The sequence below is a fragment of the Plectrocnemia conspersa genome, unplaced genomic scaffold (genome assembly GCF_051122295.1).
Source record: "Plectrocnemia conspersa isolate PC_06_02 unplaced genomic scaffold, ASM5112229v1 ptg000008l, whole genome shotgun sequence".
Lineage (NCBI taxonomy): Eukaryota > Metazoa > Arthropoda > Insecta > Trichoptera > Polycentropodidae > Plectrocnemia > Plectrocnemia conspersa.
In genome coordinates, this window is record NW_028277172.1 from 6003428 (window position 1) to 6016304 (window position 12877).

A 12877-nucleotide genomic window follows, 5' to 3' on the forward strand; every position below is an offset into this window, starting at 1 on the left:
CTTTAGAGAAACCTTTAAAGTTATCTTTACCGAACAAGGCCATTCTTAAAGGTCAGTCATAAGTCTGCGCCATCTCATTCTTCTGAGAAAGACGATAACAGAACGCACTTTACTGACAATATACTATAGATAACGCGTCGCTAAGGGTCTGCTCCTTTGGATAATGTGCTCTATAAACCATGTTAGTTTTGCTGATTTACATATATCTTTTTATTATTAATTTAATTAACGAATCCCAATATAATTACTCATTTAATGTTCTCTTTATAGAAACTTTTAGATATAGTTTAAAAAAATTAAAAATATAAAAATTTAGTTTTTAATTTGCAATCGAATGTAACTGTTCAAAAATATTATAGACTAATTTTGCAAAAATAACTGTATTATCTGCGTATATTTTATAATATATAATTTCTACGTTGATTTGTTGTGTATATATTTTTATTTTAGTCTTAAATACTCACAAATGTACCATGGCACTAGTGGCAAGATTAACGGTGTGACATTAATAACTTTTGGTATTTCAAGATGCCAAGAAAGGATACGAATCCGTTTTTCCACGCCGCAGCAGATTTTCCGTTGCGCTTTTCCGTTCTTATCCGCCGCGAGGGAAAACTCGGCTTTGTCTATTTTCCCTACCTGAGCATTATTTGATACTAAACTGAAACGCCATAATCCTCGAGTTTCAACTCGACTCTAAATGTGAAATGTTATATTTTCTCTTTTCGGTGCGGTCATATAAAAAAAAATTTAGAATGCTGAAAATTTCCTCGGTGAAAATTCCGTTCGCACAATACTAAAACTGACTTTTTCGCAGAATAGGATGGAAGTGAATAAAATATTATGTTTGCGTATGTTTATATCGTTAAAATAACGGTCAGACCATTAACTATACCGTTTCGTGGCAAAACAAAAGCTTTATTACGATGATGGAGAGGTAAACTTAATGGTTCATTTTTATATAGCGGGCGTTAAGTTTGAGCTTTAATATCTTAAAACGTTAAATGTGTAACATTTTAAAAAATTATAGTACAATTTACATTATATTATGTTAAATTAGAGTAATTTAAAAAGCTTTATTCTTACTCTTTTATTTTATACTTTATGGTATTTTTTAGTTTATGTTTCAAAAATATATTTATAAAAAAAAAAATCTGTGCCGAAAAATTACTGTTGAAATTGTAAAATATCAATTCATCTCACAGATTTAGTTTTTTACGAATATATATATATATATATATATATATATATATATATATATATATATATATATATATATATATATATATATTTATTTATATATCCACAATCACTAACGGCTATCAATGGACTCACAACGCGGTTTTCGTCCGCGTCATTCCATAGCCGCAAATTTCTCGTGCCTTTCGATGACAGTGACAAAATCTCTTGGTTTTTAAATCTACTGACTTAGGGTCTTGTTCTTCGGAGGTTAAGCAAATTTGGTTTTTCGAACGATTTCGTTATCTTTTTTTTAGTTACTTAAGCCACCGCCATCAATGTGTTAGCTATGATAATCGTTAGTATCACAAGGATCCAATTTGGATTGTTTGTCATTTTTATTTTTTTTCTTAACGAATACATGCAGCAGTTAGGATATCAAATTTTTTTTATATGCTAATGACCTTGAGACATTTTAGAATATTTGCATAAATTCAAATTTGCTGTCCTTACAAAACTACTTAAGAGCCATTGTGGAGGTAGTCAATCGACAATCGACTACTTTTCAACATATTGTCACATTTTTTCTAGATTCTCTTGCCTAGTGGAATTTTCTTACAGTTTTAAGTGTTTAATACTTTGTCGATGACTTTTTTTATTTTAATACTTTCAAATAAAGATTTCGCATACACATGCGATGAAGCGTCAATAAGCACGTGTCACATTAATAATTTATTGGCGATTCCTATTCTGTAAGATACGCTCATTTAAAGTGTCCTCAAATATGGTTTGAATCTATTATTGTCTGAAATCCAAGAAAAGCAAAATACTCCTTGTTATAATAAATATTTAAAAAAATCTCAGATATTTTTACAAAAAAACGATCTTTATCCATATTTGTATTCTAGTGTCTTTTTATTAGGAGCGTTGTAATATAATTAATTGTATACTTAATGCATTTTTTTAGTTTCTATTGAGTGGTATTGATTTTAAGCTGTGAACTTTAAAATTCCTTAAAGCAGGGGTACAATAAGCTAGAATAGATTTTACATTTTCAAATCCTTTAAACCGCCGAGTTGAGAAGTTGCAAGATATGACAGTATCTGGTGCTCCCACTGCTTTGTATTTCGCTATGACATTACGCATTTATAATTTGGCAGCGTCTTTAATGCGCTGTTTAGTGATATTTTACTTTTATTTTATAACCTGTGAGTATTCGTCTTGTCGTAGTAGACTTTGAAGTGTAAATTATTTTTTTATGTTAAAGATTTTTTATACGATAACAATATGTCTGTAGTAAAAGAATACGATTTCTGTCATGATTACTAAACAAAGCACTTGACATGATTTTCACAACTTATGACAACGCATTTTTTGCAAAAATAAAATACTAATAAAATAAGTATAACTAAAGTTAGCTCATGAGTAACACGTTTTATAATTAATAAAATAAGTATATTTACTGATAGCTAACTAATAAAGTCGTGTATGATTGTCGCAGCTCTATTTGAATCTATAGGGTTTTTAGTCTCTGAAATTGTTGAGCACATTGTGAGAAACATCAATAGGCAATTTAATAGCAAAGAAAATTATTTCTAAATATTTTCTCAAGCTTAACTTAAAGGTTTTTAAACTTTTTACAACTTCCACTTAAATTTTATTCTCTGGCCCACTGAGCCACAAAAAACCCTTTTACAAAAAGTTTAATAACTTCTACTCTAGAAGGTCGCAATCGTCGCAATCGTCTCTTTTTTTACCCATTGCGGCCAGAAGATCAGCGCTTTAGGACGCTCCTCTTGCAAAAGCCACCCAGTTTTTTAACAAACTTACTGAACAAAATGATGATAAGAGGAGCTGTAAAATAAATGTGAGATATTGCTCATATATTTTAGTTACGCAGTATAATCGCTTTTTATATATTTTATTGGATAATTTAACAATTCTTGTAAATCTTAAATAATATATTAAAGAATGTATAGGTATGTTTGATTTGATGTATTGTAAATGTATGTATATAAAATGGTGATTTTTTCGTAGAATAACCTATGAGGAAACCTGTCAAATGATAAGAAAATTGCTTTCACTTTTTCTTGACTCCAAATTGTATCAAGAAACAGAAACTCTAATAACCACTCCTACACTAAAAATTTAGCAAGTTGAAATGTATAATTTTAGCATCTTCAATTTTCATTAGCGATTAACGTCTTCACCATCAGCATGTGTGTAATTGAGAAAACGGCAGACGGGCAAAATTACCGAAAATTACCGCAAACCATGTGGGCTTTGAGCGTTTAATGTCAAAGTTATTTTCGCACTCTCCTCTCTCTCTCTCTGGTAGAAGCGCTAAGTACTAACGCGACGGAATTAATTCGAAACTATTCGCACACACACAGGGTGGTGCGAAAATTCGGCGGCTCACGGCTTTAGAGACAATTAGCGCAGCGGTAACTCGAAACCGAGACTCGTTAGACACGTGCAAAAACAATTTGTGTCATAAAATTGGTATCTAATTATTTTTCAGGCGTAATAAGACCGAGTCCTGTTATAACATCATCAACAGTGATGATATACTTTTGAAGGGCTGTGTAAAATTTAACAACTAATATATACACAAACATTCCTAGTAAGACTTAGTAAATTATATATAAGTGCTCCTAAGAAAACATAATTATATATTCAGGTATTAAATATTCATATCCTTTTAGATTAAGACATTAATTATTTAATCGATCTATGAAATTCATAGGTTTGATAAATCCACTTATATTAAAGTATTGCATTATAATATTAATGCCCTATAAATAAAACTAGTTATACCGCAACACTCAATATCTAAGAGTGTAAACTTTTGGTTAACGCTTTATAAAAGGCTACGATCCGTGGGTACAGGTCTAAAGGCTGCAGTCTCTAAGGGCACTGATGTGGGTCCATCTCCGGAGGATGTCTTAAATGTGATTCCGTTCGGCCATAGTTAAACTCTCAGCGTTGGGTTATCTGCGGGGTAGGCAGGCACAGTCCGCTGCTGTGTTAGCCTACTATAGATGCTTTCAATAAAAGCTCAATAATTCCAAGGCAAAAAACGTAAAACTGTGCCGAGGCATGGCTCAAAACCATTGATATCTTTTGGAGGAAAATTTTTATTTCAAACCTCTCAAAATTAAGTGATTCACCAAAATTTTTTTTTTTGTCAACGCCTTTTTTTGTAAATCAATCTAAATTACGCCTTTCTTATAAAATAGTTTGAAAGTGATTTCGAGAAACGCTGGAAAGTTATCTTAAATTGAATTCCAAAAAACGTCGTTATCTCATTTGGCGTACCCACGGTTGCTATATATACTCAATATACGCTAAATACTAATCTGCTATATTAAAAAGCTATAGAAATTCTCTCACGTATTTAATTTACGACTACAAAGTATTTAGGTATATACAGAAATTCAATTGTATATATGTATATAAAATAAAACAAATGATATTTGAAAATAGGTAGCAATAAAAAATATTATAATATATTTACAGGGCTTCTCAAAAGTATACAATTAAAATTATAAGCAACTGATTTATTGTTGTGTTAATAAAAAAAATATAGAGCTCTAATACATTAATTAAATATAAAAATTATATTTGATAAGTTTAATTAAAAATTCACATATTGCAAAAAATTATTTTGTGCTTATTATTTTTCATTTACATATATTATAAATATGTGAAGTAGAAAACCAGGCAGAATGTTTATTTTATATTTTGGGTAGCTTCTTACAATCTATAATTGTTGTGACGAAATTAGTTGCTAAGGAATTGTTAAAAGGAATTCATAAAAGTAATTTAATTGTGTTTTTTTGGATGTTCCAAGCATCTGCCGGTTTACCGCTTTATAAGCACTATAAAACTTTTGTTCGTAAAAAATATAATAGGCAATGCACCTATCAAGCGTAAAAACCACTATTGTACTCTACCCTTTAACAACCTTTAAAATATGTTCACCTTGCGATTTTATTTATTCAATGTGTGAACGTTTTTGTTGATCGAATATGCAAGCGATGCAACTGGCCAATCAATATGTGCATCTATGATTCGCCAGATACTCCTATAAAAGATTTTTACACACCCGTTGAGAATTAAAGATTTCTATTTTTATATAGTTGATTTATCTCTATAGTTAAAAGTTACGTTACGTAGATTCGAAATTATAAGATTAAATATTTAAAATATATTTATTAAAAAGCCTTTTTTATAAAAACAAATCTAATTAATTTTATATTATATTTTCTATTAAAATTGTAATAAGGTGTTTGATTTCAGCAAATATTAGCTTTTTTTAAATATTAAATATATAATTACTTGTACTTAAGCACAAACTAACATAAATAAGATTATCGTCAATCTTATTGTACATTTTAATTTATTAAAATTTATGTGATTAAATTAAGTTTAAAATTTGAATGCATCAATATGTACTTACATTTAAATATATTACAAAGGTTTTTTAGTTGTAATTAGATTATATATAATTATAAAATGCTCGCGTTAATTTTGAAAGCTTTGCAATAGTTTAGTTACATTGATCGAGTTTTAACGGTGTAGCTAAAAAATTGAACAAAGTTTAATTAAATCATTAATCTCTTTTGGAGTTTGTTTTCAAATCTGCATTTTTAAATTAAAATACTTATATTGCCAGCTTTATTTTAGGTAAGACTATTAGGGAGTTTATATCGTTTAAAATAATATTAGTGATTTTTAAATTATTTGATGTTAAATCGGTTAAAAATTATTTGATCCCAACTGACTTCCTAATAAACCCAAATAAAAATATATAAGTAAAATATTTATTTACATCTGGAAATATGATTTGATTACTTGAAGTTAAACGTTTAATGTAAACGATTGCTCAAATTTAAACATTTACTCAAAACGGGTATTGGGCCAAAAATAATTATAAATTAGCTACACTCCAAGAAGTAAGTGTAATTCATCATTCTGATAGGCAAAATTTAATCTAATGAAAGGGAAGCAATTAAACTTTTCATCGTCAAGTCTACGGCAGTCCCCCGGCGGTGCTTTTGCCATGTTGGCAATTAGTCAAGCGCCTCGAGTGGCCTGTTTATGTGACTGATAAATAGCAGTTAGCCAAACTGTTGACAGAAACCTATAAGACAAAAGGGAAGGACAACTTTTGGCTAACCTTGCAAGCGCCTGCATTATTATCTGCATCTCGACTCATTCGTGTGCGAAATGTTGTTGTCATTATCTTCTAACAACGTCCTTGTAATAGTAAAGTTGAAAATTGAACAGCACTGTCTACAAAGCATCTAGTCAATTAGGAATCGGTTAGTTAAATTAATTAGAAACAAAATTATTAAAATAACAAAGCCTATAATTTTATAGCATTTCTACAAAAACCTTGCTGCTTGTTTTATTTACCCGGCGAATGAATCTATGTCAAAAACTTGTTAATATTATCATTCTTTAGTCATTTTATTGACCAACAAATATTTAAGTAGATTAAAACAAAATTTTGCTAATCGTAATTCCTCGAGTCGGTTAAAAAACTTACATTTTTAAATAGTGCTTTCGAAGTGTTTCGAAACTCTGTCCCTTTTCGCACTACCTACTCTTAATGAAGCTGTGAATTACACAGTTTATCACTTCTTTTTCACATACATTACATGTAGGCTTAGTACAGAAGTAAATAAAAAGTTCTAGCAGACCACTCAAAAGACTGCGACTACACTAAGGTGATTTCATAACATCATATGATGCATCTTCGATACTAGAAATAAAAATGAGCTTTTAGACAAAAGAGATGGAAAGATCAAAATTTATTTAATACTTATTCTAACTCGATTTCTCTTACACGCTTTCAATTGATTCAAACAGTTAAAGATTCATGGGTGTATCTAGAATTGATTTGCCCGAAAATAGAATTGCCTGATGGTGGGCGGGAAGGGGTTGAGTAAGGCGGGAAAAGAAAGGGTTCGGGATAACGAAATAAGGACGAGTCGTGAATTTGCACAGAATTTGCGACAATGTCGCGCTCCCTTTTTATTGTCCGGCAAATGGAATTGCCCTGTTTGGTATTTTAACGCTGGCTTAATTAAATTTGTTAATAAATATTTCACCTGGACGTATTTATTGTTCTGAACAAAAATAAATAAAACTTTTAAGGGTTCACCTTGCAAAATTAATAAATTTTGGACTAGATATGGAAAATTAAAAGCTTGCCGAATATTTATTGTTATCATTTACATAGTACAGATAATAATTAAAATTTAATGCTTATTACGAGCTACACAGTAATTTACAACATATTTTTAAACGTATTGTATTTCGTATATTGTTGCAAATTATAAAATAAAAATATTGTCTTCAAAATTTCGCGATTTCATTTAAAAGAATAATAAAAAAAACTTTGCAATTAAGAAATCAGTTTCTTTATTTTCAGTGTTTTTTGCTACGTGATAAGCGCAAACCCAATTCGTTAAAATTGGTGTCAAACAATAGTTTTACAATAAAACTTGTCTATATCGTTAATAATTAATTTTACTCTATATTCAATTTAATTATGTATGTTTTTTTAAATACTATATATTTACTAATTGGCGTCTAAAAATTTTAGTTACACAATTACTTTTCAGCCGTCTTTTCAATTTGTCCACATTAATAAGATTGATTACCTCGATATTGACGTGCTGTCGGAGCATCGTTTCGTATTTAACAGCAAATAACATCACTGGTGACATCTTTGACAACTTTTGTAAGCAAAAGCGTTGGCGTTTTTATTTATTATATCTCGCCTGATCTCCTACAATTCTTCTTGCCCATTTTGATACTTTCCATAAAAAAATATTCTGTATCTTTATCTGCTGTTAAATTATTAAGCGACTTATTCATTAGTTTCTGAATTATTTGATTTAATATTTAAATATTACATTTTATTTTACCATATTTCTATTGTTTAATTTATTGCCGAATATATGTTCAACGGACAATTAGTCAAGCGGACATTTCACCGTGTAATATTTTTAATTGGTAATTTTATCTTAATTTTTAAAAAAAAAAAGGCTGTAAAGATCATAGCTTACTTAAACTTACCCATCAATTTGTAAAAATGTTTATAATTCACAAATGTTTTCCTGAGCATAAAACTGTTTATAAATTGCTAAGTAAATTTAATGGTTGAGTTGTAAGTTTTCTAAAATTATTTTATTATTAAATTTTTTTGCAATTTTTTCTACCTCTAGCAAAATATTCCTAAGCTTTTCATTAGCTTTATAAGCATGAATAAATTTCATTGCACTGAAAATTTTATTTTTCTTTTTATTTAAATTTTATTTACCAGTAATGTTCATATTGTTTGATATTGCGTGCCAAATAATTACAGAACAAAAAAAATGTTGATGAGTAAAATGTTAGCTTCTGATTTATTTTCGCAATTGTTGCAGTTTCGATTGGTTGTTATATAGTTGATATCTTAATGGTTTTAAGTTAAAACATTTTATTTCTGCGTAGACGATACGAAAAATTATAAATACGCTATATTATATCAAAAAAAGTCACCGCCTCTACATATTTACTCTACACCTTTCTCAATATTTTTATATTTACATATATCAAACAAGAATATGTGCTATATTTATTTACCCTTTGTATAAACATTCATTTTTGAATAAAGTTATTATAGTTAAAAAATATATTTATAATAATACATACACATATGCTTATTATTTATAAATTTCGTAAATTGACAATGAAAATACTTGCAACTGTTAAAATGTATCTGAATAAATTGGTTCTTTAAAATTTTTCTAAAACCGATAAATAAATAATTTTTAAAACTTTATTGGTGGTGAAAACACAAAGATATAATAATTTATCGGTATCAATATGTTCCACAAAATTACCGATTCCCTAATAAATCGAAAATATACACGAAACTTTCAGTGCAAAATTTTATGTTAAAATAAAAAATATAAACGCAAAATTAAAAACGTGACTTACTGATAAAAATTAAATTTCTATTTTAAAAGCTTAAAATGCTTGTTAAAAGAAAATTTGAAAAGTGCATTTTAAAATCGCAACAAACTCAAAAAATCAAACTCAATTAGTGTATGAGTTACGTCCTACCGAGTGGAATTTGTTTGATGATAAAGTTAGAGTTTACAGGTGTAAAAACATTGGAAGTAAAATATTTACTTAAAAAATCAATTTATCTAAAAACAAAATCAAATCCAATCGGGCTATAATAATAAATACTACTAAATACACACACGTTTTACGACCGAGTAATAAATTTTTCTACTCATAATTTCAACGCAGGTGAGGTAACTTTGTTATCAAAGGGATTAAAATATAACATTAATTATAATAATAAAAATATTCCGTCGTAAAGTCTACGTTATCAATAAAATACACTCATTGTCAAATTTGATCAAGTTCTAGCATTTATGTTAGTGACATTGCTGAATGTGGCGCATTATTACTAAATGAAAAAACTGAGATATGCTATTTTTAAGTGACGTAGATTGGTATTTTGCAAATTAGGAGTTGACGAAGATTCAATATGTGAAACATGTTAGAGAGAAGTGCAACAAACTTTCTGGAAAGAAGGCACATAGGGTTGAATCTAGTGTTTCTTCTCGAGAAAAAATGTCAAATTGAGAATTTTCATTTCTCGATAAATTTTCTAATTTCTCAAAAAATTGTATAAAGCATTTTTTATTATAAAAAAATATTTTTTTACAAATGCGTTTCAAGGTTTACAACCATTGCCCTTTTTATAACGCAGCATAAGTAAAGGCACATTTATGCCTAATATGCATACTTTATGAGAATGACACAAAATTGTTTACAATTTTTTAACACTCGAACTTGCATTATTTTTGCTTAAGTAATAAAAGAAGACACTCAGCTAAAAAAAACTATCCAAATGTGTCTGTACCAGATGCTTAAAAATATGCATACATTCTCGGAAAATCATTTTTTTTTTTTTAAAAGTATTTGATTGACTCTATTACTCTAACCGGCCGGCGGCTTTATCTGTGCTTTGGTGATCTAAAAACCCGCTCCGATAAAAACAAATTAATTACTTTTTGTGGTAGTTATCGATTTCTAGGCATTAAAAACATTTCCAAGTTTATCTTATATGAACTTAAAAAAGACATATAAACCGCAACTGCGATGGTTGGAAGAATTACTAAAATATCTAATAATGCTCGGCAAAGAATATTCTTGAACGAAGTCAAAGCTTTCAAGGTGATAATAATGCACGTGGAAAAATATATGGTCCACAAAAAACATATATTGAATTCTCTGCTTTATAAAAAAGGATCATATCCAAAGAATAACAAACGTCTGACAACCCTATTATTATTTTCACCCTACCTCACGATCACTTGAAAGATTCTATCTCTACGCATAGTCATGTTCTACCCAACGATTTGCTACCACTTATTTCATCACATTACAGTGTTATGAAATCAATTGTTCTATATCATAACTGTCGTGCCGCTTCAAAAACTGCATATCCAAGAACTGATTAATTTGCCTTCCCACCTAGACAAATGTGAATATTTCACATGGACGAAGCCGTAATATTACTCACGTCGTGCAAGACACATAGCACATAGCACAGTAGCTACTAGCGTGTAATGGGAATGTTACAGCTCGGCCAGGCGATAGATCTAAATTGATCGTCTATGTAGGAGAGTGTTATCTGTGGACGCCACTGGCTGCGGCCTCGGCCATTATTGCTCGTAAATATTGAATATTAAATTTTCGTATCTGCAGTGGGCCTGCATTTCCATACCCAGCCGTACTCGATTGTAATGTCGAATGCGGTGACCATGAGGCGTTGCCTTGGCGGAACCGAATTACCACTAACCCGAACGGTGGGAATCAAATTTCGGAGCTGATCTGGCGTCGAGTTAAGGACGGTGAGCGACATAGAAGGGTCCTGCAATTAGGTTTGATTCGGAAATTTCGTTAAAGGTACAGGGTTACGAAAAGCATTAGGGAAATCTTATATTAATATAATATATTATATTATTACCTAAAAGCCTTCCAAGCCTTCCAATTTTTTTTATTAAAACGAGTGGATGTGAATTAATTTCGCCTTTAATTTATGTTTAATAATATTATATACGAGTTATTTAAAAGCAACTTTTGCTAAATTTAAGTTTAGTTTATTTAGCTATATCTTTACAAATATTATTTATATGTAAAATTAGGTATTTTTATGTAAAAAAATACGTAACTTAAATTAAAATTTATCCTGTTTTAACAAAAAAAAACTTTATCTAAAATTGAAGTTGATTTAATAAGGATACATACAGTTTTTAATTTCCGATTGCTTAATCAGATAATAACTTACCTATGTAATAAAAAAATATGATACCCTAAGAAAAATGTTTTTAACGTTCAAGATATCTATTATTACTCTATTTGTTAATATAATATTTTTTAATTAATATATAAAAAAAATCTTTAAGACTTAAATATTTTTATTTATATTTTTCTGTTGGAAATGTTTTATAAAAAAAAACTAACACACAATAAAGAATTGTAAGCAAACGTAAATGTAGCTCAACTCTTTATTCAATTCAATTTAAATTCTTTTTATCTCTACCTTATTCGTTAACTTACGGTGTTTTATGAAATCGAAAATATTTATCAGATACTAATCTAATAAGAATCTTAATAATATAAGAAACATAAAAATCAGTGTCATTCATTATGTTTCGTTTATTTTAGAATATTTTTACTGAATAGATTGATTTTTTAATGTAAAATACTGTCACCAATAATCGGTTTCAAAAATAGCTTAATTATATATATAAATAAAATCTAACGATTCAGTTTATATATTTCATGTTGTTAAAGAAAAATTATATAAAAAATAAATTTTAAATATTATTTTTTACTTTAACTTCGTAATCTATACTAAAATATTATAAATAATTTGTTTGATTTGCCTAATAATTAGGATATATTAATTATCTTTTTTATATAAAAAATATCACAGTCATTAACCTAACGCCTTACAACAATGTTAACACAATCAACACCTATAAAATATGTAGTGGGACACCAAATTTAAATCAAAGTCTATAAATTACCCTCATCTATTTTTATAATTAGTATTACATGATACAATAAATAGATCTCACTATGCACGATTATATATACATCTAGCTCGATTTTATTTTAATTATTTATCACGTAATTTATTCATGAGAAAAATAAAATCAAACTCTTATTCTGATTTTTCATATATTTGAACCCGCATCTTTCAGGTATTAGTCATCGACTTATACAACTAGTCTATCGTACTCAACAGCGTGGGAACGGAAAATTTGTATTTTTTGTTTACTTCATAAATATTAATAAAATATATTTGTTTCTTTTGTGAAAATATATTATAATTCAATTTAAATTAGGAATAGCTCTTCATTCACTTTTTTATTCTTTTTTTACATAACAACCACCCCCTCCACTTAGAAAAATCATAGCTACGCCACTTATCGTACTGGTTGAAAATTAAAATATTGTACTAATTATTTTATACATCTGATACGAAACGAATATTATAAACGATGCATTAACTTTTAAATACCAGATAAGTATATTTATATATATATATATATATATATATATATATATATATATATATATATATATATATATATATATATATATATAT

The 12877-nt window shown here is 28.5% G+C and overlaps 1 protein-coding gene and 1 long non-coding RNA gene across 5 annotated transcripts in view; both read right to left on the bottom strand.

Moving 5' to 3' along the window:
• The window catches only part of LOC148232809 (uncharacterized), a 449135-nt gene that overhangs the window by 397011 nt on the left and 39247 nt on the right, over nt 1-12877 (bottom strand). The window lies entirely within an intron of this gene.
• LOC148232810 (uncharacterized) lies at nt 1575-5362 on the bottom strand. The gene is made up of 3 exons (XR_015810383.1): nt 5070-5362; nt 3059-4441; nt 1575-1974 (listed from the first exon to the last, which is right to left on the bottom strand). It is a non-coding gene; the product is annotated as an uncharacterized LOC148232810 (long non-coding RNA).